This window comes from Leuresthes tenuis, unplaced genomic scaffold (assembly GCF_036924035.1).
Source record: "Leuresthes tenuis unplaced genomic scaffold, fLeuTen1.0.hap1 SCAF_1, whole genome shotgun sequence".
Lineage (NCBI taxonomy): Eukaryota > Metazoa > Chordata > Actinopteri > Atheriniformes > Atherinopsidae > Leuresthes > Leuresthes tenuis.
Window position 1 is genome coordinate 1,151,312 of NW_027325355.1, and position 24,660 is coordinate 1,175,971.

The 24,660-nt window shown below is 46.4% G+C and overlaps 3 non-coding genes and 54 pseudogenes across 3 annotated transcripts; all 57 read right to left on the bottom strand.

Moving 5' to 3' along the window:
* Positions 1 to 168: 168 nt before the first annotated feature.
* On the bottom strand, positions 169 to 287 carry LOC140295395 (5S ribosomal RNA; annotated as a pseudogene).
* A 269-nt stretch (positions 288 to 556) lies between these two features.
* Positions 557 to 675, bottom strand: LOC140311490 (5S ribosomal RNA; annotated as a pseudogene).
* A 272-nt stretch (positions 676 to 947) lies between these two features.
* On the bottom strand, positions 948 to 1,066 carry LOC140301176 (5S ribosomal RNA; annotated as a pseudogene).
* Positions 1,067 to 1,335: 269 nt separating this feature from the next.
* Positions 1,336 to 1,454, bottom strand: LOC140275898 (5S ribosomal RNA; annotated as a pseudogene).
* Positions 1,455 to 1,723: 269 nt separating this feature from the next.
* LOC140276629 (5S ribosomal RNA) lies at positions 1,724 to 1,842 on the bottom strand (annotated as a pseudogene).
* A 270-nt stretch (positions 1,843 to 2,112) lies between these two features.
* LOC140298455 (5S ribosomal RNA) lies at positions 2,113 to 2,231 on the bottom strand. Its single transcript, XR_011914101.1, has one exon. It is a non-coding gene; the product is annotated as a 5S ribosomal RNA (ribosomal RNA).
* A 269-nt stretch (positions 2,232 to 2,500) lies between these two features.
* LOC140288721 (5S ribosomal RNA) lies at positions 2,501 to 2,619 on the bottom strand (annotated as a pseudogene).
* A 269-nt stretch (positions 2,620 to 2,888) lies between these two features.
* Positions 2,889 to 3,007, bottom strand: LOC140273383 (5S ribosomal RNA; annotated as a pseudogene).
* Positions 3,008 to 3,276: 269 nt separating this feature from the next.
* LOC140303237 (5S ribosomal RNA) lies at positions 3,277 to 3,395 on the bottom strand (annotated as a pseudogene).
* A 269-nt stretch (positions 3,396 to 3,664) lies between these two features.
* Positions 3,665 to 3,783, bottom strand: LOC140298457 (5S ribosomal RNA). Its single transcript, XR_011914102.1, has one exon. It is a non-coding gene; the product is annotated as a 5S ribosomal RNA (ribosomal RNA).
* Positions 3,784 to 4,052: 269 nt separating this feature from the next.
* Positions 4,053 to 4,171, bottom strand: LOC140288722 (5S ribosomal RNA; annotated as a pseudogene).
* A 269-nt stretch (positions 4,172 to 4,440) lies between these two features.
* Positions 4,441 to 4,559, bottom strand: LOC140273389 (5S ribosomal RNA; annotated as a pseudogene).
* A 269-nt stretch (positions 4,560 to 4,828) lies between these two features.
* LOC140303243 (5S ribosomal RNA) lies at positions 4,829 to 4,947 on the bottom strand (annotated as a pseudogene).
* A 269-nt stretch (positions 4,948 to 5,216) lies between these two features.
* On the bottom strand, positions 5,217 to 5,335 carry LOC140314570 (5S ribosomal RNA; annotated as a pseudogene).
* Positions 5,336 to 5,992: 657 nt separating this feature from the next.
* LOC140289271 (5S ribosomal RNA) lies at positions 5,993 to 6,111 on the bottom strand (annotated as a pseudogene).
* A 272-nt stretch (positions 6,112 to 6,383) lies between these two features.
* On the bottom strand, positions 6,384 to 6,502 carry LOC140278362 (5S ribosomal RNA; annotated as a pseudogene).
* A 269-nt stretch (positions 6,503 to 6,771) lies between these two features.
* On the bottom strand, positions 6,772 to 6,890 carry LOC140273397 (5S ribosomal RNA; annotated as a pseudogene).
* Positions 6,891 to 7,159: 269 nt separating this feature from the next.
* LOC140299375 (5S ribosomal RNA) lies at positions 7,160 to 7,278 on the bottom strand (annotated as a pseudogene).
* A 269-nt stretch (positions 7,279 to 7,547) lies between these two features.
* LOC140314576 (5S ribosomal RNA) lies at positions 7,548 to 7,666 on the bottom strand (annotated as a pseudogene).
* A 657-nt stretch (positions 7,667 to 8,323) lies between these two features.
* On the bottom strand, positions 8,324 to 8,442 carry LOC140289272 (5S ribosomal RNA; annotated as a pseudogene).
* Positions 8,443 to 8,714: 272 nt separating this feature from the next.
* On the bottom strand, positions 8,715 to 8,833 carry LOC140278368 (5S ribosomal RNA; annotated as a pseudogene).
* Positions 8,834 to 9,102: 269 nt separating this feature from the next.
* On the bottom strand, positions 9,103 to 9,221 carry LOC140298949 (5S ribosomal RNA). Its single transcript, XR_011914543.1, has one exon. It is a non-coding gene; the product is annotated as a 5S ribosomal RNA (ribosomal RNA).
* Positions 9,222 to 9,490: 269 nt separating this feature from the next.
* Positions 9,491 to 9,609, bottom strand: LOC140292762 (5S ribosomal RNA; annotated as a pseudogene).
* A 269-nt stretch (positions 9,610 to 9,878) lies between these two features.
* Positions 9,879 to 9,997, bottom strand: LOC140307319 (5S ribosomal RNA; annotated as a pseudogene).
* Positions 9,998 to 10,654: 657 nt separating this feature from the next.
* On the bottom strand, positions 10,655 to 10,773 carry LOC140293160 (5S ribosomal RNA; annotated as a pseudogene).
* Positions 10,774 to 11,045: 272 nt separating this feature from the next.
* Positions 11,046 to 11,164, bottom strand: LOC140303341 (5S ribosomal RNA; annotated as a pseudogene).
* Positions 11,165 to 11,433: 269 nt separating this feature from the next.
* LOC140313865 (5S ribosomal RNA) lies at positions 11,434 to 11,552 on the bottom strand (annotated as a pseudogene).
* A 272-nt stretch (positions 11,553 to 11,824) lies between these two features.
* On the bottom strand, positions 11,825 to 11,943 carry LOC140269548 (5S ribosomal RNA; annotated as a pseudogene).
* A 269-nt stretch (positions 11,944 to 12,212) lies between these two features.
* On the bottom strand, positions 12,213 to 12,336 carry LOC140293689 (5S ribosomal RNA; annotated as a pseudogene).
* A 269-nt stretch (positions 12,337 to 12,605) lies between these two features.
* LOC140290108 (5S ribosomal RNA) lies at positions 12,606 to 12,723 on the bottom strand (annotated as a pseudogene).
* Positions 12,724 to 12,992: 269 nt separating this feature from the next.
* On the bottom strand, positions 12,993 to 13,110 carry LOC140290109 (5S ribosomal RNA; annotated as a pseudogene).
* A 269-nt stretch (positions 13,111 to 13,379) lies between these two features.
* Positions 13,380 to 13,503, bottom strand: LOC140289793 (5S ribosomal RNA; annotated as a pseudogene).
* Positions 13,504 to 13,772: 269 nt separating this feature from the next.
* Positions 13,773 to 13,890, bottom strand: LOC140290110 (5S ribosomal RNA; annotated as a pseudogene).
* A 269-nt stretch (positions 13,891 to 14,159) lies between these two features.
* On the bottom strand, positions 14,160 to 14,278 carry LOC140293274 (5S ribosomal RNA; annotated as a pseudogene).
* A 269-nt stretch (positions 14,279 to 14,547) lies between these two features.
* On the bottom strand, positions 14,548 to 14,671 carry LOC140290636 (5S ribosomal RNA; annotated as a pseudogene).
* Positions 14,672 to 14,940: 269 nt separating this feature from the next.
* LOC140290111 (5S ribosomal RNA) lies at positions 14,941 to 15,058 on the bottom strand (annotated as a pseudogene).
* A 269-nt stretch (positions 15,059 to 15,327) lies between these two features.
* On the bottom strand, positions 15,328 to 15,445 carry LOC140290112 (5S ribosomal RNA; annotated as a pseudogene).
* A 269-nt stretch (positions 15,446 to 15,714) lies between these two features.
* On the bottom strand, positions 15,715 to 15,833 carry LOC140293275 (5S ribosomal RNA; annotated as a pseudogene).
* A 269-nt stretch (positions 15,834 to 16,102) lies between these two features.
* Positions 16,103 to 16,221, bottom strand: LOC140270233 (5S ribosomal RNA; annotated as a pseudogene).
* Positions 16,222 to 16,490: 269 nt separating this feature from the next.
* Positions 16,491 to 16,609, bottom strand: LOC140300263 (5S ribosomal RNA; annotated as a pseudogene).
* Positions 16,610 to 16,878: 269 nt separating this feature from the next.
* On the bottom strand, positions 16,879 to 16,997 carry LOC140289391 (5S ribosomal RNA; annotated as a pseudogene).
* Positions 16,998 to 17,266: 269 nt separating this feature from the next.
* LOC140295200 (5S ribosomal RNA) lies at positions 17,267 to 17,385 on the bottom strand (annotated as a pseudogene).
* A 269-nt stretch (positions 17,386 to 17,654) lies between these two features.
* On the bottom strand, positions 17,655 to 17,763 carry LOC140296795 (5S ribosomal RNA; annotated as a pseudogene).
* A 656-nt stretch (positions 17,764 to 18,419) lies between these two features.
* LOC140317380 (5S ribosomal RNA) lies at positions 18,420 to 18,537 on the bottom strand (annotated as a pseudogene).
* A 269-nt stretch (positions 18,538 to 18,806) lies between these two features.
* On the bottom strand, positions 18,807 to 18,925 carry LOC140275295 (5S ribosomal RNA; annotated as a pseudogene).
* A 272-nt stretch (positions 18,926 to 19,197) lies between these two features.
* On the bottom strand, positions 19,198 to 19,316 carry LOC140306688 (5S ribosomal RNA; annotated as a pseudogene).
* Positions 19,317 to 19,585: 269 nt separating this feature from the next.
* Positions 19,586 to 19,704, bottom strand: LOC140270239 (5S ribosomal RNA; annotated as a pseudogene).
* A 269-nt stretch (positions 19,705 to 19,973) lies between these two features.
* On the bottom strand, positions 19,974 to 20,092 carry LOC140291431 (5S ribosomal RNA; annotated as a pseudogene).
* Positions 20,093 to 20,361: 269 nt separating this feature from the next.
* On the bottom strand, positions 20,362 to 20,480 carry LOC140289439 (5S ribosomal RNA; annotated as a pseudogene).
* Positions 20,481 to 21,136: 656 nt separating this feature from the next.
* LOC140299459 (5S ribosomal RNA) lies at positions 21,137 to 21,255 on the bottom strand (annotated as a pseudogene).
* A 269-nt stretch (positions 21,256 to 21,524) lies between these two features.
* LOC140302072 (5S ribosomal RNA) lies at positions 21,525 to 21,643 on the bottom strand (annotated as a pseudogene).
* A 269-nt stretch (positions 21,644 to 21,912) lies between these two features.
* LOC140296472 (5S ribosomal RNA) lies at positions 21,913 to 22,031 on the bottom strand (annotated as a pseudogene).
* Positions 22,032 to 22,300: 269 nt separating this feature from the next.
* Positions 22,301 to 22,419, bottom strand: LOC140300351 (5S ribosomal RNA; annotated as a pseudogene).
* A 656-nt stretch (positions 22,420 to 23,075) lies between these two features.
* Positions 23,076 to 23,194, bottom strand: LOC140300045 (5S ribosomal RNA; annotated as a pseudogene).
* Positions 23,195 to 23,463: 269 nt separating this feature from the next.
* LOC140300451 (5S ribosomal RNA) lies at positions 23,464 to 23,582 on the bottom strand (annotated as a pseudogene).
* A 269-nt stretch (positions 23,583 to 23,851) lies between these two features.
* Positions 23,852 to 23,970, bottom strand: LOC140291223 (5S ribosomal RNA; annotated as a pseudogene).
* Positions 23,971 to 24,239: 269 nt separating this feature from the next.
* Positions 24,240 to 24,358, bottom strand: LOC140279218 (5S ribosomal RNA; annotated as a pseudogene).
* Positions 24,359 to 24,660: the final 302 nt, after the last annotated feature.

Consider the following 24,660-nt stretch of genomic DNA (forward strand, 5'->3'; position numbering starts at 1 on the left):
TTCCTCCTTGATGTGATTATTCTCTGGAGCTGAAACTGAGACTCTCAGATCACTTCATGTCTGCCAACAAAGCAGCAGCAGCAGCTGAAGATGATCAACTTCCTCATGTGTCACAGGGTGATCAGACGTTGCAACAAAAGACATGCAGGTTGTAGAGAGAAGAGAAAAAGCTTACAGCAAATGGTATTTTCAAGCGGTCTCCCACCCAAGTACTAACCAGAACCAACCCTGCTTGGCTTCCGAGATCAGACGAGGTCAGGCATATTGAGGGTGGTGTGGCCGTAAGCAACAATGTCTGTGACAAATGTGCATTATATAAGTACAGGAATCATACGGTTCCTCTATGTAACCAGATAATTGCTGAGAAAGGCTGATGTGTAGTGGGCACATTATCTTCCCTGACGTGATTATTCTCTTCAGCTGAAACTGAGACTCTCAGATCACTTCGTGTCTTCCAACAAAGCAGCAGCAGCTGAAGATGACCAACTTCCTCATGTGTCACAGGGTGATCAGACGTTGCAACAAAAGACATGCAGGTGGTAGAGAGAAGAGAAAAAGCTTACAGCACCTGGTATTCCCAAGAGGTCTTCCATCCAAGTACTAACCAGGCCCAACCCTCCTTGGCTTCCAAGATCAGACGAGGTCGGGCATATTCAGGGTGGTGCGGCCGTAAGCAACAATAGCTGTGACAAATGTGCATTATATAGGTACTGGAATCATACACTTCTTCTATGTAACCAGATAATTGCAGAGAAAGGCTGACTTGTAGTGGGCACATCTTCTTCCCTGATGTGATTATTCTCTGCAGCTGAAACTGAGACTCTCAGATCACTTCGTGTCTAACAACAAAGAAGCAGCAGCTGCTGAAGATGACCAACTTCCTCATGTGTCACAGGATGATCAGACGTTGCAACAAAAGACATGCAGGTGGTAGAGAGAAGAGAAGAAGCTTACAGCACCTGGTATTCCCAAGTAGTCTCCCATCCAAGTACTAAGCAGGCTCAACCCTGCTTGGCTTCCGAGATCAGACGAGGTCGGGCATGTTCAGGGTGGTGTGGCCGTAAGCAACAATGTCTCTGACAAATGTGCATTATATAGGTACTGGAATCATACGGTTCCTCTATGCAACCAGATAATTGCCGAGAAAGGCTGATAAGTAGTGGGCACATCTTCTTCCCTGACGTGACTATTCTCTCGAGCTGAAACTGAGACTCTCAGATCACTTTGTGTCTGCCAACAAAGCAGCAGAAGCTGAAGATGACCAACTTCCTCATGTGTCACAGGGTGATCAGACATTGCAACAAAAGACATGCAGGTGGTAGAGAGAAGAGAAAAAGCTTACAACACCTGGTATTCCGAAGAGGTCTTCCATCCAAGTACAAACCAGGCCCAACCCTGCTTGGCTTCCGAGATCAGACGAGGTCGGGCATGTTCAGGGTTGTGTGGCCGTAAGCAACAATGTCTCTGACAAATGTGCATTATATAGGTACTGGAATCATACGGTTCCTCTATGCACCCAGATAATTGCAGAGAAAGGCTGATGTGTAGCGGGCATATCATCTTCTCTGATGTGATCATTCTCTGCAACTGAAACTGAGACTCTCAGATCACTTCGTGTCAGCCAACAAAGCAGCAGCAGCTGAAGATGACCAACTTCCTCATGTGTCACAGGGTGATCAGACGTTGCAACAAAAGACATGCAGGTGGTAGAGAGAAGAGAAAAAGCTTACAGCACCTGGTATTCCCAAGAGGTCTTCCATCCAAGTACTAACCACGCCCAACCCTCCTTGGCTTCCAAGATCAGACGAGGTCGGGCATATTCAGGGTGGTTTGGCCGTAAGCAACAATCTCTGTGACAAATGTGCATTATATAGGCAATGGAATCATATGGTTCCTCTATGTAACAAGATAATTGCCAAAAAAAGGCTGATATATAGTGGGCACATCTTGTTCCCTGACGTGATAATTTTCTCCAGCTGAAAATGAGACTCTAAGATCACTTCGTGTCTGCCAACAAAGCAGCAGCAGCTGAAGATGACCAACTTCCTCATGTGTCACAGGGTGATCAGACGTTGCAACAAAAGACATGCAGGTGGTTGAGAGAAGAGAAAAAGCTTACAGCACCTGGTATTCCCAAGAGGTCTCCCATCCAAGTACTAACCAGGCCCAACCGTGCTTGGCTTCCAAGATCAGACGAGGTTGGGCATATTCAGGGTGGTGTGGCCGTAAGTAACAATGTCTGTGACAAATGTGCATTATATAGGTACTGGAATCATACGGTTCCTCTATGCAACCATATAATTGCCAAGAAAGGCTGATATGTAGTGGGCACATCTTGTTCCCTGACGTGATCATTTTCTCCAGCTGAAAATGAGACTCTAAGATCACTTCGTGTCTGCCAACAAAGCAGCAGAAAATGAAGATGACCAACTTCCTCATGTGTCACAGGGTGATCAGACGTTGCAACAAAAGACATGCAGGTGGTTGAGAGAAGAGAAAAAGCTTACATCACCTGATAATCCCAAGCGGTCTCCCATCCAAGTACTAACCAGGCCCAACCCTGCTTGGCTTCCGAGATCAGACGAGGTCAGGCATGTTCCGGGTGGTGTGGCCGTAAGCAGCAATGTCTCTGACAAATGTGCATTATATAGGTACTGGAATCATACGGTTCCTCTATGCAACCAGATAATTGCCGAGAAAAGCTGATGTGTAGCGGGTAAATCATCTTCTCTGATGTGATCATTCTCTGCAACTGAAACTGAGACTCTCAGATCACTTTGTGTCTGCCAACAAAGCAGCAGCAGCTGAAGATGACCAACTTCCTCATGTGTCACAGGGCGATCAGACGTTGCAACAAAAGACATGCAGGTGGTAGAGAGAAGAGAAAAAGCTTACAGCACCTGGTATTCCCAAGCGGTCTCTCATCAAAGTACTAACCAGGCCCAACCCTCCTTGGCTTCTGAGATCAAACGAGGTCAGACATATTCAGGGTGGTTTGGCCGTAAGCAACAATCTCTGTGACAAATGTGCATTATATAGGCAATGGAATCATATGGTTCCTCTATGTAACAAGATAATTGCCGAAAAAGGCTGATATATAGTGGGCACATCTTGTTCCCTGACGTGATAATTTTCTCCAGCTGAAAATGAGACTCTAAGATCACTTCGTGTCTGCCAACAAAGCAGCAGCAGCTGAAGATGACCAACTTCCTCATGTGTCACAGGGTGATCAGACGTTGCAACAAAAGACATGCAGGTGGTTGAGAGAAGAGAAAAAGCTTACAGCACCTGGTATTCCCAAGCGGTCTTCCACCCAAGTACTAACCAGGCCCAACCCTGCTTGGCTTCCAAGATCAGACGAGGTTGGGCATATTCCGGGTGGTGTGGCCGTAAGTAACAATGTTTGTGACAAATGTGCATTATATAGGTACTGGAATCATACGGTTCCTCTATGCAACCATATAATTGCCAAGAAAGGCTGATATGTAGTGGGCACATCTTGTTCCCTGACGTGATAATTTTCTCCAGCTGAAAATGAAACTTTAAGATCACTTCGTGTCTGCCAACAAAGCAGCAGAAAATGAAGATGACCAACTTCCTCATGTGTCACAGGGTGATCAGACGTTGCAACAAAAGACATGCAGGTGGTTGAGAGAAGAGAAAAAGCTTACAGCACCTGGTATTCCCAAGAGGTCTCCCATCCAAGTACTAACCAGGCCCAACCGTGCTTGGCTTCCAAGATCAGACGAGGTTGGGCATATTCAGGGTGGTGTGGCCGTAAGTAACAATGTCTGTGACAAATGTGCATTATATAGGTACTGGAATCATACGGTTCCTCTATGCAACCATATAATTGCCAAGAAAGGCTGATATGTAGTGGGCACATCTTGTTCCCTGACGTGATCATTTTCTCCAGCTGAAAATGAGACTCTAAGATCACTTCGTGTCTGCCAACAAAGCAGCAGAAAATGAAGATGACCAACTTCCTCATGTGTCACAGGGTGATCAGACGTTGCAACAAAAGACATGCAGGTGGTTGAGAGAAGAGAAAAAGCTTACATCACCTGATAATCCCAAGCGGTCTCCCATCCAAGTACTAACCAGGCCCAACCCTGCTTGGCTTCCGAGATCAGACGAGGTCAGGCATGTTCCGGGTGGTGTGGCCGTAAGCAGCAATGTCTCTGACAAATGTGCATTATATAGGTACTGGAATCATACGGTTCCTCTATGCAACCAGATAATTGCCGAGAAAAGCTGATGTGTAGCGGGTAAATCATCTTCTCTGATGTGATCATTCTCTGCAACTGAAACTGAGACTCTCAGATCACTTTGTGTCTGCCAACAAAGCAGCAGCAGCTGAAGATGACCAACTTCCTCATGTGTCACAGGGCGATCAGACGTTGCAACAAAAGACATGCAGGTGGTAGAGAGAAGAGAAAAAGCTTACAGCACCTGGTATTCCCAAGCGGTCTCTCATCAAAGTACTAACCAGGCCCAACCCTCCTTGGCTTCTGAGATCAAACGAGGTCAGACATATTCAGGGTGGTTTGGCCGTAAGCAACAATCTCTGTGACAAATGTGCATTATATAGGCAATGGAATCATATGGTTCCTCTATGTAACAAGATAATTGCCGAAAAAGGCTGATATATAGTGGGCACATCTTGTTCCCTGACGTGATAATTTTCTCCAGCTGAAAATGAGACTCTAAGATCACTTCGTGTCTGCCAACAAAGCAGCAGCAGCTGAAGATGACCAACTTCCTCATGTGTCACAGGGTGATCAGACGTTGCAACAAAAGACATGCAGGTGGTTGAGAGAAGAGAAAAAGCTTACAGCACCTGGTATTCCCAAGCGGTCTTCCACCCAAGTACTAACCAGGCCCAACCCTGCTTGGCTTCCAAGATCAGACGAGGTTGGGCATATTCCGGGTGGTGTGGCCGTAAGTAACAATGTTTGTGACAAATGTGCATTATATAGGTACTGGAATCATACGGTTCCTCTATGCAACCATATAATTGCCAAGAAAGGCTGATATGTAGTGGGCACATCTTGTTCCCTGACGTGATAATTTTCTCCAGCTGAAAATGAGACTTTAAGATCACTTCGTGTCTGCCAACAAAGCAGCAGAAAATGAAGATGACCAACTTCCTCATGTGTCACAGGGTGATCAGACGTTGCAACAAAAGACATGCAGGTGGTAGAGAGAAGAGAAAAAGCTTACAGCACCTGATAATCCCAAGCGGTCTCCCATCCAAGTACTAATCAGGCACAACCCTGCTTGGCTTTCGAGATCAGACGAGGTCGGGCATATTCAGGGTGGTGTGGCCGTAAGCAACAATGTCTCTGACAAATGTAAATTGTATAGGTACTGGAATCATACGTTTCCTCTATATAACCAGATAATTGCAGAGAAAGGCTGATAAATAGTGGACACATCTTCTTCCCTGACGTGATTATTCTCTCCAGCTGAAAATGAGACTCTCAGATCACTTCGTGTCTGCCAACAAAGCAGCAGCAGCTGAAGATGACCAACTTCCTCATGTGTCACAGGGCGATCAGACGTTGCAACAAAATACATGCAGGTGGTAGAGAGAAGAGAAAAAGATTACATCACCTGGTATTCCCAAGCGGTGTCCCATCAAAGTACTAACCAGAACCAGCCCTCCTTGGCTTCCGAGATCAGACAAGGTCAGACATATTCAGGGTGGTTTGTCCGTAAGTAACAATCTCTGTGACAAATGTGCATTATATAGGCAATGGAATCATACACTTCCTCTATGTAACCAGATAATTGCCGAGAAAGGCTGATATGTAGTGGGCACATCTTCTTCCCTGACGTGATAATTCTCTCCAGCTGAAAATGAGACTCTCAGATCACTTTGTGTCTGCCAACAAAGCAGCAGCAGCTGAAGATGACCAACTTCCTCATGTGTCACAGGGTGATCAGACGTTGCAACAAAAGACATGCAGGTGGTAGAGAGAAGAGAAAAAGCTTACAGCACCTGGTATTCCCAAGCAGTCTTCCATCCAAGTACTAACCAGGCCCAAACCTGCTTGACTTCCAAGATCAGACAAGGTCGGGCTTATTCAGGGTGGTGTGGCCGTAAGCAACAATATCTGTGACAAATGTGCATTATATAGGTACTGGAATCATACACTTCCTCTATGTAACCAGATAATTGCCCAGAAAGGCTGACTTGTAGTGGGCACATCTTCTTCCCTGATGTGATTATTCTCTGCAGCTGAAATTGACACTCTCAGATCACTTCGTGTCTGCCAACAAAGACGCAAAAGCAGCTGAAGATGACCAACTTCCTCATGTGTCACAGGAGGATCAGACGTTGCCACAAAAGACATGAAGGTGGTAGAGAGTAGAGAAGAAGCTTACAGCACCTGGTATTCCCAAGTGGTCTCCTATGCAAGTACTAACCAGGCCCAACCCTGCTTGGCTTCCAAGATCAGACGAGGTCAGGCATGTTCCGGGTGGTGTGGCCGTAAGCAGCAATGTCTCTGACAAATGTGCATTATATAGGTACTGGAATCATACGGTTCCTCTATGCAACCAGATAATTGCCGAGAAAAGCTGATGTGTAGCGGGTAAATCATCTTCTCTGATGTGATCATTCTCTGCAACTGAAACTGAGACTCTCAGATCACTTTGTGTCTGCCAACAAAGCAGCAGCAGCTGAAGATGACCAACTTCCTCATGTGTCACAGGGCGATCAGACGTTGCAACAAAAGACATGCAGGTGGTAGAGAGAAGAGAAAAAGCTTACAGCACCTGGTATTCCCAAGCGGTCTCTCATCAAAGTACTAACCAGGCCCAACCCTCCTTGGCTTCTGAGATCAAACGAGGTCAGACATATTCAGGGTGGTTTGGCCGTAAGCAACAATCTCTGTGACAAATGTGCATTATATAGGCAATGGAATCATATGGTTCCTCTATGTAACAAGATAATTGCCGAAAAAGGCTGATATATAGTGGGCACATCTTGTTCCCTGACGTGATAATTTTCTCCAGCTGAAAATGAGACTCTAAGATCACTTCGTGTCTGCCAACAAAGCAGCAGCAGCTGAAGATGACCAACTTCCTCATGTGTCACAGGGTGATCAGACGTTGCAACAAAAGACATGCAGGTGGTTGAGAGAAGAGAAAAAGCTTACAGCACCTGGTATTCCCAAGCGGTCTCCCACCCAAGTACTAACCAGGCCCAACCCTGCTTGGCTTCCAAGATCAGACGAGGTTGGGCATATTCCGGGTGGTGTGGCCGTAAGTAACAATGTTTGTGACAAATGTGCATTATATAGGTACTGGAATCATACGGTTCCTCTATGCAACCATATAATTGCCAAGAAAGGCTGATATGTAGTGGGCACATCTTGTTCCCTGACGTGATAATTTTCTCCAGCTGAAAATGAGACTTTAAGATCACTTCGTGTCTGCCAACAAAGCAGCAGAAAATGAAGATGACCAACTTCCTCATGTGTCACAGGGTGATCAGACGTTGCAACAAAAGACATGCAGGTGGTAGAGAGAAGAGAAAAAGCTTACAGCACCTGATAATCCCAAGCGGTCTCCCATCCAAGTACTAATCAGGCACAACCCTGCTTGGCTTTCGAGATCAGACGAGGTCGGGCATATTCAGGGTGGTGTGGCCGTAAGCAACAATGTCTCTGACAAATGTAAATTGTATAGGTACTGGAATCATACGTTTCCTCTATATAACCAGATAATTGCAGAGAAAGGCTGATAAATAGTGGACACATCTTCTTCCCTGACGTGATTATTCTCTCCAGCTGAAAATGAGACTCTCAGATCACTTCGTGTCTGCCAACAAAGCAGCAGCAGCTGAAGATGACCAACTTCCTCATGTGTCACAGGGCGATCAGACGTTGCAACAAAATACATGCAGGTGGTAGAGAGAAGAGAAAAAGATTACATCACCTGGTATTCCCAAGCGGTGTCCCATCAAAGTACTAACCAGAACCAGCCCTCCTTGGCTTCCGAGATCAGACAAGGTCAGACATATTCAGGGTGGTTTGTCCGTAAGTAACAATCTCTGTGACAAATGTGCATTATATAGGCAATGGAATCATACACTTCCTCTATGTAACCAGATAATTGCCGAGAAAGGCTGATATGTAGTGGGCACATCTTCTTCCCTGACGTGATAATTCTCTCCAGCTGAAAATGAGACTCTCAGATCACTTTGTGTCTGCCAACAAAGCAGCAGCAGCTGAAGATGACCAACTTCCTCATGTGTCACAGGGTGATCAGACGTTGCAACAAAAGACATGCAGGTGGTAGAGAGAAGAGAAAAAGCTTACAGCACCTGGTATTCCCAAGCAGTCTTCCATCCAAGTACTAACCAGGCCCAAACCTGCTTGACTTCCAAGATCAGACAAGGTCGGGCTTATTCAGGGTGGTGTGGCCGTAAGCAACAATATCTGTGACAAATGTGCATTATATAGGTACTGGAATCATACACTTCCTCTATGTAACCAGATAATTGCCCAGAAAGGCTGACTTGTAGTGGGCACATCTTCTTCCCTGATGTGATTATTCTCTGCAGCTGAAATTGACACTCTCAGATCACTTCGTGTCTGCCAACAAAGACGCAAAAGCAGCTGAAGATGACCAACTTCCTCATGTGTCACAGGAGGATCAGACGTTGCCACAAAAGACATGAAGGTGGTAGAGAGTAGAGAAGAAGCTTACAGCACCTGGTATTCCCAAGTGGTCTCCTATGCAAGTACTAACCAGGCCCAACCCTGCTTGGCTTCCAAGATCAGACGAGGTCAGGCATGTTCCGGGTGGTGTGGCCGTAAGCAGCAATGTCTCTGACAAATGTGCATTATATAGGTACTGGAATCATACGGTTCCTCTATGCAACCAGATAATTGCCGAGAAAGGCTGATGTGTAGCGGGTAAATCATCTTCTCTGATGTGATCATTCTCTGCAACTGAAACTGAGACTCTCAGATCACTTCATGTCTGCCAACAAAGCAGCAGCAGCTGAAGATGACCAACTTCCTCATGTGTCACAGGGTGATCAGACGTTGCAACAAAAGACATGCAGGTGGTTGAGAGAAGAGAAAAAGCTTACAGCACCTGGTATTCCCAAGCGGTCTCCCATCCAAGTACTAACCAGGCCCAACCCTGCTTGGCTTCCAAGATCAGACGAGGTTGGGCATATTCCGGGTGGTGTGGCCGTAAGTAACAATGTTTGTGACAAATGTGCATTATATAGGTACTGGAATCATACGGTTCCTCTATGCAACCATATAATTGCCAAGAAAGGCTGATATGTAGTGGGCACATCTTGTTCCCTGACGTGATAATTTTCTCCAGCTGAAAATGAGACTTTAAGATCACTTCGTGTCTGCCAACAAAGCAGCAGAAAATGAAGATGACCAACTTCCTCATGTGTCACAGGGTGATCAGACGTTGCAACAAAAGACATGCAGGTGGTTGAGAGAAGAGAAAAAGCTTAGAGCACCTGATAATCCCAAGCGGTCTCCCATCCAAGTACTAACCAGGCACAACCCTGCTTGGCTTTCGAGATCAGACGAGGTCGGGCATATTCAGGGTGGTGTGGCCGTAAGCAACAATGTCTCTGACAAATGTAAATTGTATAGGTACTGGAATCATACGTTTCCTCTATATAACCAGATAATTGCAGAGAAAGGCTGATAAATAGTGGACACATCTTCTTCCCTGACGTGATTATTCTCTCCAGCTGAAAATGAGACTCTCAGATCACTTCGTGTCTGCCAACAAAGCAGCAGCAGCTGAAGATGACCAACTTCCTCATGTGTCAGAGGGCGATCAGACCTTGCAACAAAATACATGCAGGTGGTAGAGAGAAGAGAAAAAGCTTACAGCACCTGGCATTCCCAAGGGGTCTCCCATTCAAGTACTAACCAGGCCCAACCCTGCTTGGGTTCCGAGATCAGTCGAGGTCGGGCATATTCAGGGTGGTGTGGCCGTAAGTAACAATGTCTGTGAAAAATGTGCATTATATAGGTACTGGAATAATACAGTTCCTCTATGTAACCAGATAATTGCAGAGAAAGGCTAACTTGTTGTGGGCACATCTTCTTCCTTGATGTGATTATTCTCTGCAGCTGAAACTGAGACTCTCAGATCACTTCGTGTCTGCTAACAAAGCAGCAGCAGCTGAAGATGACCAACTTCCTCATGTGTCACAGGGCGATCAGACATTGCAACAAAAGACATGTAGGTGGTAGAGAGAAGAGAAAAAGCTTACAGCACCTGGTATTCCCAAGCGGTGTCCCATCAAAGTACTAACCAGAACCAGCCCTCCTTGGCTTCCGAGATCAGACAAGGTCAGACATATTCAGGGTGGTTTGTCCGTAAGTAACAATCTCTGTGACAAATGTGCACTATATAGGCAATGGAATCATACACTTCCTCTATGTAACCAGATAATTGCCGAGAAAGGCTGATATGTAGTGGGCACATCTTCTTCCCTGACGTGATAATTCTCTCCAGCTGAAAATGAGACTCTCAGATCACTTTGTGTCTGCCAACAAAGCAGCAGCAGCTGAAGATGACCAACTTCCTCATGTGTCACAGGGTGATCAGACGTTGCAACAAAAGACATGCAGGTGGTAGAGAGAAGAGAAAAAGCTTACAGCACCTGGTATTCCCAAGCAGTCTCCCATCCAAGTACTAACGAGGCCCAAACCTGCTTGACTTCCAAGATCAGACAAGGTCGGGCTTATTCAGGGTGGTGTGGCCGTAAGCAACAATATCTGTGACAAATGTGCATTATATAGGCAATGGAATCATACACTTCCTCTATGTAACCAGATAATTGCCGAGAAAGGCTGACTTGTAGTGGGCACATCTTCTTCCCTGATGTGATTATTCTCTGCAGCTGAAATTGACACTCTCAGATCACTTCGTGTCTGCCAACAAAGACGCAGCAGCAGCTGAAGATGACCAACTTCCTCATGTGTCACAGGAGGATCAGACGTTGCCACAAAAGACATGAAGGTGGTAGAGAGTAGAGAAGAAGCTTACAGCACCTGGTATTCCCAAGTGGTCTCCCATGCAAGTACTAACCAGGCCCAACCCTGCTTGGCTTCCAAGATCAGACGAGGTCAGGCATGTTCCGGGTGGTGTGGCCGTAAGCAGCAATGTCTCTGACAAATGTGCATTATATAGGTACTGGAATCATACGGTTCCTCTATGCAACCAGATAATTGCCGAGAAAGGCTGATGTGTAGCGGGTAAATCATCTTCTCTGATGTGATCATTCTCTGCAACTGAAACTGAGACTCTCAGATCACTTCATGTCTGCCAACAAAGCAGCAGCAGCTGAAGATGACCAACTTCCTCATGTGTCACAGGGTGGTCAGACGTTGCAACAAAAGACATGCAGGTGGTTGAGAGAAGAGAAAAAGCTTACAGCACCTGGTATTCCCAAGTTGTCTCCAATTCAAGTACTAACAAGGCCCAACCCTGCTTGGCTTCCAAGATCAGACGAGCTCGGGCATGTTCAGGGTGGTGTGGCCGTAAGCGACAATGTCTTTGACAAATGTGCATTATATAGGTAATGGAATCATACGGTTCCTCTATGTAACCAGATAATTGCCGAGAAAGGCTGACTTGTAGTGGGCAAATCTTCTTCCCTCATGTGATCATTCTCTGCAGCTGAAACTGAGACTCTCAGATCACTTCGTGTCTGCCAACAAAGCAGCAGCAGCTGCTGAAGATGACCAACTTCCTCATGTGTCACAGGGTGATCAGACGTTGCAACAAAAGACATGCAGGTGGTCGAAAGAAGAGAAAAAGCTTAAAGCACCTGGTATTCCCAAGAGGTCTTCCATCCAAGTACTAACCAGGCCCAACCGTGCTTGGCTTCCGAGATCAGACGAGGTCGGGCATGTTCAACGTGGTGTGGCCGTAAGCAACAATGTCACTGACAAATGTGCATCATATAGGTACTGGAATCATACGGTTCCTCTATGCAACTAGATAATTGCAGAGAAAGGCTGATGTGTAGCTGGCATATCATCTTCTCTGATGTGATCATTCTCTGCAGCTGAAACTGAGACTCTCAGATCACTTCGTGTCTGCCAACAAAGCAGCAGCAGCTGAAGATGACCAACTTCCTCATGTGTCACAGGGTGATCAGATGTTGCAACAAAAGACATGCAGGTGGTAGAGAGAAGAGAAAAAGCTTACAGCACCTGGTATTCCCAAGCAGTCTCCCACCCAAGTACTAACCAGGCACAATCCTGCTTGGCTTCCGAGATCAGGCGAGGTCGGGCATATTATATTCAGGGTGGTGTGGCCGTAAGCGACAATCTCTGTGACAAATGTGCATTATATAGGTACTGGAATCATACGGTTCCTCTATGTAACCAGATAATTGCAGAGAAAGGCTTATGTGTAGTGGGCACATCTTCTTCCCTGACGTGATTATTCTCTGCAGCTGAAACTGAGACTCTCAGATCACTTCGTGTCTCCCAACAAAGCAGCAGAAGCTGAAGATGACCAACTTCCTCATGTGTCACAGGGTGATCAGACGTTGCAACAAAAGACATTCAGGTGGTCCAGAGAAGAGATAAAGCTTACAGCACCTGGTATTCCCAAGCAGTCTCCCACCCAAGTACTAACCAGGCCAACCGTGCTTGGCTTCCGAGATCAGACGAGGTCGGGCATGTTCAGGGTGGTGTGGCCGTAAGTAATAATCTCTGTGACAAATGTGCATTATATAGGTACTAGAATCATACGGTTCCTCTATGTAACCAGATAATTGCCAAGAAAGGCTGATGTGTAGTGGGCACATATTCTTCCCTGATGTGATTATTCTCTGCAGCTGAAACTGAGACTCTCAGATCACTTTGTGTCTGCCAACAAAGCAGCAGCAGCTGAAGATGACCAACTTCCTCATGTGTCACAGGGTGATCAGACGTTGCAACAAAAGACATTCAGGTGGTCCAGAGAAGAGATAAAGCTTACAGCACCTGGTATTCCCAAGCAGTCTCCCACCCAAGTACTAACCAGGCCAACCGTGCTTGGCTTCCGAGATCAGACGAGGTCGGGCATGTTCAGGGTGGTGTGGCCGTAAGTAATAATCTCTGTGACAAATGTGCATTATATAGGTACTGGAATCATACGGTTCCTCTATGTAACCAGATAATTGCCAAGAAAGGCTGATGTGTAGTGGGAACATATTCTTCCCTGATGTGATTATTCTCTGCAGCTGAAACTGAGACTCTCAGATCACTTTGTGTCTGCCAACAAAGCAGCAGCAGCTGAAGATGACCAACTTCCTCATGTGTCACAGGGTGATCAGACGTTGCAACAAAAGACATGCAGGTGGTAGAGAGAAGAGAAAAAGCTTACAGCACCTGGTATTCCCAAGCAGTCTCCCACCCAAGTACTAACCAGGCACAATCCTGCTTGGCTTCCGAGATCAGACGAGGTCGGGCATATTATATTCAGGGTGGTGTGGCCGTAAGCGACAATCTCTGTGACAAATGTGCATTATATAGGTACTGGAATCATACGGTTCCTCTATGTAACCAGATAATTGCAGAGAAAGGCTTATGTGTAGTGGGCACATCTTCTTCCCTGACGTGATTATTCTCTGCAGCTGAAACTGAGACTCTCAGATCACTTCGTGTCTCCCAACAAAGCAGCAGAAGCTGAAGATGACCAACTTCCTCATGTGTCACAGGGTGATCAGACGTTGCAACAAAAGACATTCAGGTGGTCCAGAGAAGAGATAAAGCTTACAGCACCTGGTATTCCCAAGCAGTCTCCCACCCAAGTACTAACCAGGCCAACCGTGCTTGGCTTCCGAGATCAGACGAGGTCGGGCATGTTCAGGGTGGTGTGGCCGTAAGTAATAATCTCTGTGACAAATGTGCATTATATAGGTACTAGAATCATACGGTTCCTCTATGTAACCAGATAATTGCCAAGAAAGGCTGATGTGTAGTGGGCACATATTCTTCCCTGATGTGATTATTCTCTGCAGCTGAAACTGAGACTCTCAGATCACTTTGTGTCTGCCAACAAAGCAGCAGCAGCTGAAGATGACCAACTTCCTCATGTGTCACAGGGTGATCAGACGTTGCAACAAAAGACATGCAGGTTGTAGAGAGAAGAGAAAAAGCTTACAGCAAATGGTATTTTCAAGCGGTCTCCCACCCAAGTACTAACCAGGCCCAACCCTGCTTGGCTTCCGAGATCAGACGAGGTCAGGCATATTGAGGGTGGTGTGGCCGTAAGCAACAATGTCTGTGACAAATGTGCATTATATAAGTACAGGAATCATACGGTTCCTCTATGCAACCAGTTAATTTCCGAGAAAGGCTGATGTGTACTGGGCACATCTTCTTCCCTGACGTGATTATTCTCTGCAGCTGAAACTGAGACTCTCAGATCACTTTGTGTCTGCCAACAAAGCAGCAGCAGCTGAAGATGACCAACTTCCTCATGTGTCACAGGGTGATCAGACGTTGCAACAAAAGACATGCAGGTGGTAGAGAGAAGAGAAAAAGCTTACAGCACCTGGTATTCCCAGACAGTCTCCCACCCAAGTACTAACCAGGCACAATCCTGCTTGGCTTCCGAGATCAGACGAGGTCGGGCATATTATATTCAGGGTGGTGTGGCCGTAAGCGACAATCTCTGTGACAAATGTGCATTATATAGGTACTGGAATCATACGGTTCCTCTATGTAACCAGATAATTGCAGAGAAAGGCTTATGTGTAGTGGGCACATCTTCTTCCCTGACGTGATTATTCTCTGCAGCTGAAACTGAGACTCTCAGATCACTTCGTGTCTCCCAACAAAGCAGCAGAAGCTGAAGATGACCAACTTCCTCATGTGTCACAGGGTGATCAGACGTTGCAACAAAAGACATTCAGGTGGTCCAGAGAAGAGATAAAGCTTACAGCACCTGGTATTCCCAAGCAGTCTCCCACCCAAGTACTAACCAGGCCAACCGTGCTTGGCTTCCGAGATCAGACGAGGTCGGGCATGTTCAGGGTGGTGTGGCCGTAAGTAATAATCTCTGTGACAAATGTGCATTATATAGGTACTAGAATCATACGGTTCCTCTATGTAACCAGATAATTGCCAAGAAAGGCTGATGTGTAGTGGGCACATATTCTTCCCTGATGTGATTATTCTCTGCAGCTGAAACTGAGACTCTCAGATCACTTTGTGTCTGCCAACAAAGCAGCAGCAGCTGAAGATGACCAACTTCCTCATGTGTCACAGGGTGATCAGACGTTGCAACAAAAGACATTCAGGTGGTCCAGAGAAGAGATAAAGCTTACAGCACCTGGTATTCCCAAGCAGTCTCCCACCCAAGTACTAACCAGGCCAACCGTGCTTGGCTTCCGAGATCAGACGAGGTCGGGCATGTTCAGGGTGGTGTGGCCGTAAGTAATAATCTCTGTGACAAATGTGCATTATATAGGTACTGGAATCATACGGTTCCTCTATGTAACCAGATAATTGCCAAGAAAGGCTGATGTGTAGTGGGCACATATTCTTCCCTGATGTGATTATTCTCTGCAGCTGAAACTGAGACTCTCAGATCACTTTGTGTCTGCCAACAAAGCAGCAGCAGCTGAAGATGACCAACTTCCTCATGTGTCACAGGGTGATCAGACGTTGCAACAAAAGACATGCAGGTTGTAGAGAGAAGAGAAAAAGCTTACAGCAAATGGTATTTTCAAGCGGTCTCCCACCCAAGTACTAACCAGGCCCAACCCTGCTTGGCTTCCGAGATCAGACGAGGTCAGGCATATTGAGGGTGGTGTGGCCGTAAGCAACAATGTCTGTGACAAATGTGCATTATATAAGTACAGGAATCATACGGTTCCTCTATGCAACCAGTTAATTTCCGAGAAAGGCTGATGTGTACTGGGCACATCTTCTTCCCTGACGTGATTATTCTCTGCAGCTGAAACTGAGACTCTCAGATCACTTTGTGTCTGCCAACAAAGCAGCAGCAGCTGAAGATGACCAACTTCCTCATGTGTCACAGGGTGATCAGACGTTGCAACAAAAGACATGCAGGTGGTAGAGAGAAGAGAAAAAGCTTACAGCACCTGGTATTCCCAGACAGTCTACCATCCAAGTACTAACCAGGCCCAAACCTGCTTGGCTTCTGAGATCAGACGAGGTCGGGCATATTCAGGGTGGTGTGGCCGTAAGCAACCATAACTGTGACAAATGTGCATTATATAGGTACTGGAATCATACAGTTCCTCTATGTAACCAGATAATTGCCGTGAAAAGCTGATAAGTAGTGGGCACATCTTCTTCCCTGACGTGATTATTCTCTCGAGCTGAAACTGAGACTCTCAGATCACTTTGTGTCTGCCAACAAAGCAGCAGAAGCTGAAGATGACCAACTTCCTCATGTGTCACAGGGTGATCAGACATTGCAACAAAAGACATGCAGGTGGTAGAGAGAAGAGAAAAAGCTTACAGCTCCTGGTATTCCCAAGCGGTCTCCCATTTAAGTACTAACCAGGCCCAACCCTCCTTGGCTACCGAGATCAGACGAGGTCGGGCGTGTTCAGGGTGGTGTGGCCGTAAGCAACAATGTCTGTGACAAATGTGCATTATATAGGCACTGGAATCATACGGTTCCTCTATGCAACCAGATAATTGCCGAGAAAGGCACACTTGTAGTGGGCAAATCTTCTTCCCTCATGTGATCATTCTCTGCAGCTGAAACTGAGACTCTCAGATCACTTCGTGTCTGCCAACAAAGCAGCAGCAGCTGAAAATGACCACCTTTCTCATGTGTCACAGGGTGATCAGACGTTGCAACAAAAGACATGCAGGTGGTCGAGAGAAGAGAAAAAGCTTAGAGCACCTGGTATTCCCAAGAGGTCTTCCATCCAAGTACTAACCACGCCCAACCCTCCTTGGCTTCCGAGATCAGACGAGGTCGGGCATGTTCAGGGTGGTGTGGCCGTAAGCAACAATGTCTCTGACAAATGTGCATTATATAGGTACTGGAATCATACGGTTCCTCTATGCAACCAGATCATTTCCGAGAAAGGCTGATGTGTAGTGGGCACATCTTCTTCCCTGACGTGATTATTCTCTGCAGCTGAAACTGAGACTCTCAGATCACTTCGTGTCTGCCAACAAAGCAGCAGTAGCTGAAGATGACCAACTTCCTCATGTGTATCAGGGTGATCAGACGTTGCAACAAAAGACATGCAGGTGGTAGAGAGAAGAGAAAAAGCTTACAGCACCTGGTATTCCCAGAGAGTCTACCATCCAAGTACTAACCAGGCCAAAACCTGCTTGGCTTCCGAGATCAGACGTGGTCAGGCATTTTCAGGGTGGTGTGGCCGTAATTAACCATAACTGTGACAAATGTGCATTATAAAGGTACTGGAATCATACAGTTCCTCTATGTAACCAGATAATTGCCGAGAAAAGCTGATAAGTAGTGGGCACATCTTCTTCCCTGACGTGATTATTCTCTCGAGCTGAAACTGAGACTCTCAGATCACTTCGTGTCTGCCAACAAAGCAGCAGAAGCTGAAGATGACCAACTTCCTCATGTGTCACAGGGTGATCAGACGTTGCAACAAAAGACATGCAGGTGGTAGAGAGAAGAGAAAAAGCTTAAGGCACCTGGTATTCCCAAGCGGTCTACCATTCAAGTACTAACCAGGCCCAACCCTGCTTGGCTTCCGAGATCAGACTTATTCAGGGTGGTGTGGCCGTAAGCAACAATATCGGTGACAAATGTGCATTATATAGGTACTGGAATCATACACTTCCTCTGTGTAACCAGATAATTGCCGAAAAAGGCTGACTTGTAGTGGGTTCATCTTTCTCCTTGATGTGATTATTCTCTTCAGCTGAAACTGAGACTCTCAGATCACCTCGTGTCTATCAACAAAGCAGCAGCAGCTGAAGATGACCAACTTCTTCACGTGTCACAGGGTGATCAGACGTTGCAACAAAAGACATGCAGGTGGTAGAGAGAAGAGAAAAAGCTTACAGCACCTGGTATTCCCAAGCTGTCTCCCATCCAAGTACTAACCAGGTACAACCTTCTTGGTGTCCGAGATCAGACGAGGTCGGGCTTATTCAGGGTGGTGTGGCCGTAAGCAACAATGTCTCTGACAAATGTGCATTATATAGGTACTGGAATCATACGGTTCCTCTATGCAACCAGATAATTGCCGAGAAAGGCTGATGTGTAGCGGGCAAATCATCTTCTCTGATGTGATCATTCTCTGCAACTGAAACTGAGACTCTCAGATCACTTTGTGTAAGCCAACAAAGCAGCAGCAGCTGAAGATGACCAACTTCCTCATGTGTCACAGGGTGATCAGACGTTGCAACAAAAGACATGCAGGTTGTAGAGAGAAGAGAAAAAGCTTACAGCACCTGGTATTCCCAAGCAGTCTCCCACCCAAGTACTAACCAGGCCAACCGTGCTTGGCTTCCGAGATCAGACGAGGTCGGGTATGTTCAGGGTGGTGTGGCCGTAAGCAACAATGTGTCTGACAAAAGTGCATTATATAAGTACAGGAATCATACGGTTCCTCTATGTAACCAGATAATTGCTGAGAAAGGCTGATGTGTAGTGGGCACATCTTCTTCCCTGACGTGATTATTCTCTTCAGCTGAAACTGAGACTCTCAGATCACTTCGTGTCTTCCAACAAAGCAGCAGCAGCTGAAGATGACCAACTTCCTCATGTGTCACAGGGTGATCAGACGTTGCAACAAAAGACATGCAGGTTGTAGAGAGAAGAGAAAACGCTTACAGCACCTGGTATTCCCAAGCAGTCTCCCATTAAAGTACTAACCAGGCCCAACCCTCCTTGGCTTCCGAGATCAGACGAGGTCGGGCATATTCAGGGTGGTGTGGCCGTAAGGAACAATTTCTGTGACAAATGTGCATTATATAAGTACTGGAATCATACACTTCCTCTATGTAACCAGATAATTTCCGAGAAAGGCTCACTTGTTATGGGCACTTCTTCTTCCCTGATGTGATCATTCTCTGCAGCTGAAACTGAGACTCTCAGATCACTTCGTGTCTGCCAACAAAGCAGCAGCAGCTGCTGAAGATGACCAACTTCCTCATGTGTCACAGGGTGATCAGACGTTGCAACAAAAGACATGCAGGTGGTAGAGAGAAGAGAAAAAGCTTAAAGCACCTGGTATTCCCAAGAGGTCTTCCATCCAAGTACTAACCAGGCCCAACCCTCCTTGGCTTCCGAGATCAGACGAGGTCGGGCATGTTCAGGGTGGTGTGGCCGTAAGCAACAATGTCTCTGACAAATGTGCATTATATAGGTACTGGAATCATACGGTTCCTCTATGCAACCAGTTAATTTCCGAGAAAGGCTGATGTGTACTGGGCACATCTTCTTCCCTGACGTGATTATTCTCTGCAGCTGAAACTGAGACTCTCAGATCACTTTGTGTCTGCCAACAAAGCAGCAGCAGCTGAAGATGACCAACTTCCTCATGTGTCACAGGGTGATCAGACGTTGCAACAAAAGACATGCAGGTGGTAGAGAGAAGAGAAAAAGCTTACAGCACCTGGTATTCCCAGACAGTCTACCATCCAAGTACTAACCAGGCCCAAACCTGCTTGGCTTCTGAGATCAGACGAGGTCGGGCATATTCAGGGTGGTGTGGCCGTAAGCAACCATAACTGTGACAAATGTGCATTATATAGGTACTGGAATCATACAGTTCCTCTATGTAACCAGATAATTGCAGAGAAAAGCTGATAAGTAGTGGGCACATCTTCTTCCCTGACGTGATTATTCTCTCGAGCTGAAAGTGAGACTCTCAGATCACTTTGTGTCTGCCAACAAAGCAGCAGAAGCTGAAGATGACCAACTTCCTCATGTGTCACAGGGTGATCAGACATTGCAACAAAAGACATGCAGGTGGTAGAGAGAAGAGAAAAAGCTTAAAGCACCTGGTATTCCCAAGAGGTCTTCCATCCAAGTACAAACCATGCCCAACCCTGCTTGGTTTCCGAGATCAGACGAGGTCGGGCATGTTCAGGGTTGTGTGGCCGTAAGCAACAATGTCTCTGACAAATGTGCATTATATAGGTACTGGAATCATACGGTTCCTCTATGCACCCAGATAATTGCAGAGAAAGGCTGATGTGTAGCGGGCATATCATCTTCTCTGATGTGATCATTCTCTGCAACTGAAACTGAGACTCTCAGATCACTTCGTGTCAGCCAACAAAGCAGCAGCAGCTGAAGATGACCAACTTCCTCATGTGTCACAGGGTGATCAGACGTTGCAACAAAAGACATGCAGGTGGTAGAGAGAAGATAAAAAGCTTACAGCACCTGGTATTCCCAAGAGGTCTTCCATCCAAGTACTAACCACGCCCAACCCTCCTTGGCTTCCAAGATCAGACGAGGTCGGGCATATTCAGGGTGGTGCGGCCGTAAGCAACAATAGCTGTGACAAATGTGCATTATATACGTACTGGAATCATACACTTCTTCTATGTAACCAGATAATTGCAGAGAAAGGCTGACTTGTAGTGGGCACATCTTCTTCCCTGATGTGATTATTCTCTTCAGCTGAAACTGAGACTCTCAGATCACTTCGTGTCTGCCAACAAAGCAGCAGAAGCTGAAGATGACCAACTTCCTCATGTGTCACAGGGTGATCAGATGTTGCAACAAAAGACATGCAGGTGGTAGAGAGAAGAGAAAAAGCTTACAGCACCTGGTATTCCCAAGCTGTCTCCCATCCAAGTACTAACCAGGTAAAACCTTCTTGGTGTCCGAGATCAGACGAGGTCGGGCTTATTCAGGGTGGTGTGGCCGTAAGCAACAATGTCTCTGACAAATGTGCATTATATAGGTACTGGAATCATACGGTTCCTCTATGCAACCAGATAATTGCCGAGAAAGGCTGATGTGTAGCGGGCAAATCATCTTCTCTGATGTGATCATTCTCTGCAACTGAAACTGAGACTCTCAGATCACTTTGTGTCAGCCAACAAAGCAGCAGCAGCTGAAGATGACCAACTTCCTCATGTGTCACAGGGTGATCAGATGTTGCAACAAAAGACATGCAGGTTGTAGAGAGAAGAGAAAACGCTTACAGCACATGGTATTCCCAAGAGGTCTTCCATCCAAGTACTAACCACGCCCAACCCTCCTTGGCTTCCGAGATCAGACGAGGTCGGGTATGTTCAGGGTGGTGTGGCCGTAAGCAACAATGTCTCTGACAAATGTGCATTATATAGGTACTGGAATCATACGGTTCCTCTATGCAACCAGATCATTTCCGAGAAAGGCTGATGTGTAGTGGGCACATCTTCTTCCCTGACGTGATTATTCTCTGCAGCTGAAACTGAGACTCTCAGATCACTTTGTGTCTGCCAACACAGCAGCAGCAGCTGAAGATGACCAACTTCCTCATGTGTCACAGGGTGATCAGACGTTGCAACAAAAGACATGCAGGTGGTAGAGAGAAGAGAAAAAGCTTACAGCACCTGGTATTCCCAGACAGTCTACCATCCAAGTACTAACCAGGCCCAAACCTGCTTGGCTTCCGAGATCAGACGTGGTCGGGCATATTCAGGGTGGTGTGGCCGTAAGCAACCATAACTGTGACAAATGTGCATTATATAGGTACTGGAATCATACAGTTCCTCTATGTAACCAGATAATTGCCGAGAAAAGCTGATAAGTAGTGGGCACATCTTCTTCCCTGACGTGATTATTCTCTCGAGCTGAAACTGAGACTCTCAGATCACTTTGTGTCTGCCAACAAAGCAGCAGAAGCTGAAGATGACCAACTTCCTCATGTGTCACAGGGTGATCAGACGTTGCAACAAAAGACATGCAGGTGGTACAGAGAAGAGAAAAAGCTTACAGCACCTCGTATTCCCAAGAGGTCTTCCATCCAAGTACAAACCAGGCCCAACTGTGCTTGGCTTCCGAGATCAGACTAGGTCGGGCATGTTCAGGGTTGTGTGGCCGTAAGCAACAATGTCTCTGACAAATGTGCATTATATAGGTACTGGAATCATACGGTTCCTCTATGCAACCAGATAATTGCCGAGAAAGGCTGATGTGTAGCGGGCATATCATCTTCTCTGATGTGATCATTCTCTGCAACTGAAACTGAGGCTCTCAGATCACTTCGTGTCAGCCAACAAAGCAGCAGCAGCTGAAGATGACCAACTTCCTCATGTGTCACAGGGTGATCAGACGTTGCAACAAAAGACATGCAGGTGGTAGAGAGAAGAGAAAAAGCTTACAGCACCTGGTATTCCGAAGTGGTCTCCCATCCAAGTACTAACCAGGCCCAACCCTGCTTTTCTTCCAAGATCAGACGAGGTCAGGTATATTCAGGGTGGTGCGGCCGTAAGCAACAATTTCGGTGACAAATGTGCATTATATAGGTACTGGAATCATACACTTCCTCTGTGTAACCAGATAATTGCCGAAAAAGGCTGACTTGTAGTTGGTTCATCATCCTCCTTGATGTGATTATTCTCTTCAGCTGAAACTGAGACTCTCAGATCACCTCGTGTCTATCAACAAAGCAGCAGCAGCTGAAGATGACCAACTTCTTCACGTGTCACAGGGTGATCAGACGTTGCAACAAAAGACATGCAGGTGGTAGAGAGAAGAGAAAAAGCTTACAGCACCTGGTATTCCCAAGCTGTCTCCCATCCAAGTACTAACCAGGTACAACCTTCTTGGTGTCCGAGATCAGACGAGGTCGGGCTTATTCAGGGTGGTGTGGCCGTAAGCAACAATGTCTCTGACAAATGTGCATTATATAGGTACTGGAATCATACGGTTCCTCTATGCAACCAGATAATGGCCGAGAAAGGCTGATGTGTAGCGGGCAAATCATCTTCTCTGATGTGATCATTCTCTGCAACTGAAACTGAGACTCTCAGATCACTTTGTGTCAGCCAACAAAGCAGCAGCAGCTGAAGATGACCAACTTCCTCATGTGTCACAGGGTGATCAGACGTTGCAACAAAAGACATGCAGGTTGTAGAGAGAAGAGAAAATGCTTACAGCTCCTGGTATTCCCAAGTGGTCTCCCATCCAAGTACTAACCAGGCCCAACCCTCCTTGGCTACCGAGATCAGACGAGGTCGGGCATGTTCAGGGTGGTGTGGCCGTAAGCAACAATGTCTGTGACAAATGTGCATTATATAGGTACTGGAATCATACGGTTCCTCTATGTAACCAGATAATTGCCGAGAAAGGCTGACTTGTAGTGGGCAAATCTTCTTCCCTCATGTGATCATTCTCTGCAGCTGAAACTGAGACTCTCAGATCACTTCGTGTCTGCCAACAAAGCAGCAGAAGCTGAAGATGACCACCTTCCTCATGTGTCACAGGGTGATCAGACGTTGCAACAAAAGACATGCAGGTGGTCGAGAGAAAAGAAAAAGCTTACAGCACCTGGTATTCCCAAGAGGTCTTCCATCCAAGTACTAACCACGCCCAACCCTCCTTGGCTTCCGAGATCAGACGAGGTCGGGTATGTTCAGGGTGGTGTGGCCGTAAGCAACAATGTCTCTGACAAATGTGCATTATATAGGTACTGGAATCATACGGTTCCTCTATGCAACCAGATCATTTCCGAGAAAGGCTGATGTGTAGTGGGCACATCTTCTGCCCTGACGTGATTATTCTCTGCAGCTGAAACTGAGACTCTCAGATCACTTTGTGTCTGCCAACACAGCAGCAGCAGCTGAAGATGACCAACTTCCTCATGTGTCACAGGGTGATCAGACGTTGCAACAAAAGACATGCAGGTGGTAGAGAGAAGAGAATCAGCTTACAGCACCTGGTATTCCCAGATATTCTACCATCCAAGTACTAACCAGGCCCAAACCTGCTTGGCTTCCGAGATCAGACGTGGTCAGGCATATTCAGGGTGGTGTGGCCGTAAGCAACCATAACTGTGACAAATGTGCATTATATAGGTACTGGAATCATACAGTTCCTCTATGTAACCAGATAATTGCCGAGAAAAGCTGATAAGTAGTGGGCACATCTTCTTCCCTGACGTGATTATTCTCTCGAGCTGAAACTGAGACTCTCAGATCACTTTGTGTCTGCCAACAAAGCAGCAGAAGCTGAAAATGACCAACTTCCTCATGTGTCACAGGGTGATCAGACGTTGCAACAAAAGACATGCAGGTGGTACAGAGAAGAGAAAAAGCTTACAGCACCTCGTATTCCGAAGTGGTCTCCCATCCAAATACTAACGAGGCCCAACCCTGCTTTTCTTCCAAGATCAGACGAGGTCAGGTATATTCAGGGTGGTGCGGCCGTAAGCAACAATATCGGTGACAAATGTGCATTATATAGGTACTGGAATCATACACTTCCTCTGTGTAACCAGATAATTGCCGAAAAAGGCTGACTTGTAGTGGGCACATCATCTTCCTCCTTGATGTGATTATTCTCTTCAGCTGAAACTGAGACTCTCAGATCACCTCGTGTCTATCAACAAAGCAGCAGCAGCTGAAGATGACCAACTTCTTCACGTGTCACAGGGTGATCAGACGTTGCAACAAAAGACATGCAGGTGGTAGAGAGAAGAGAAAAAGCTTACAGCACCTGGTATTCCCAAGCTGT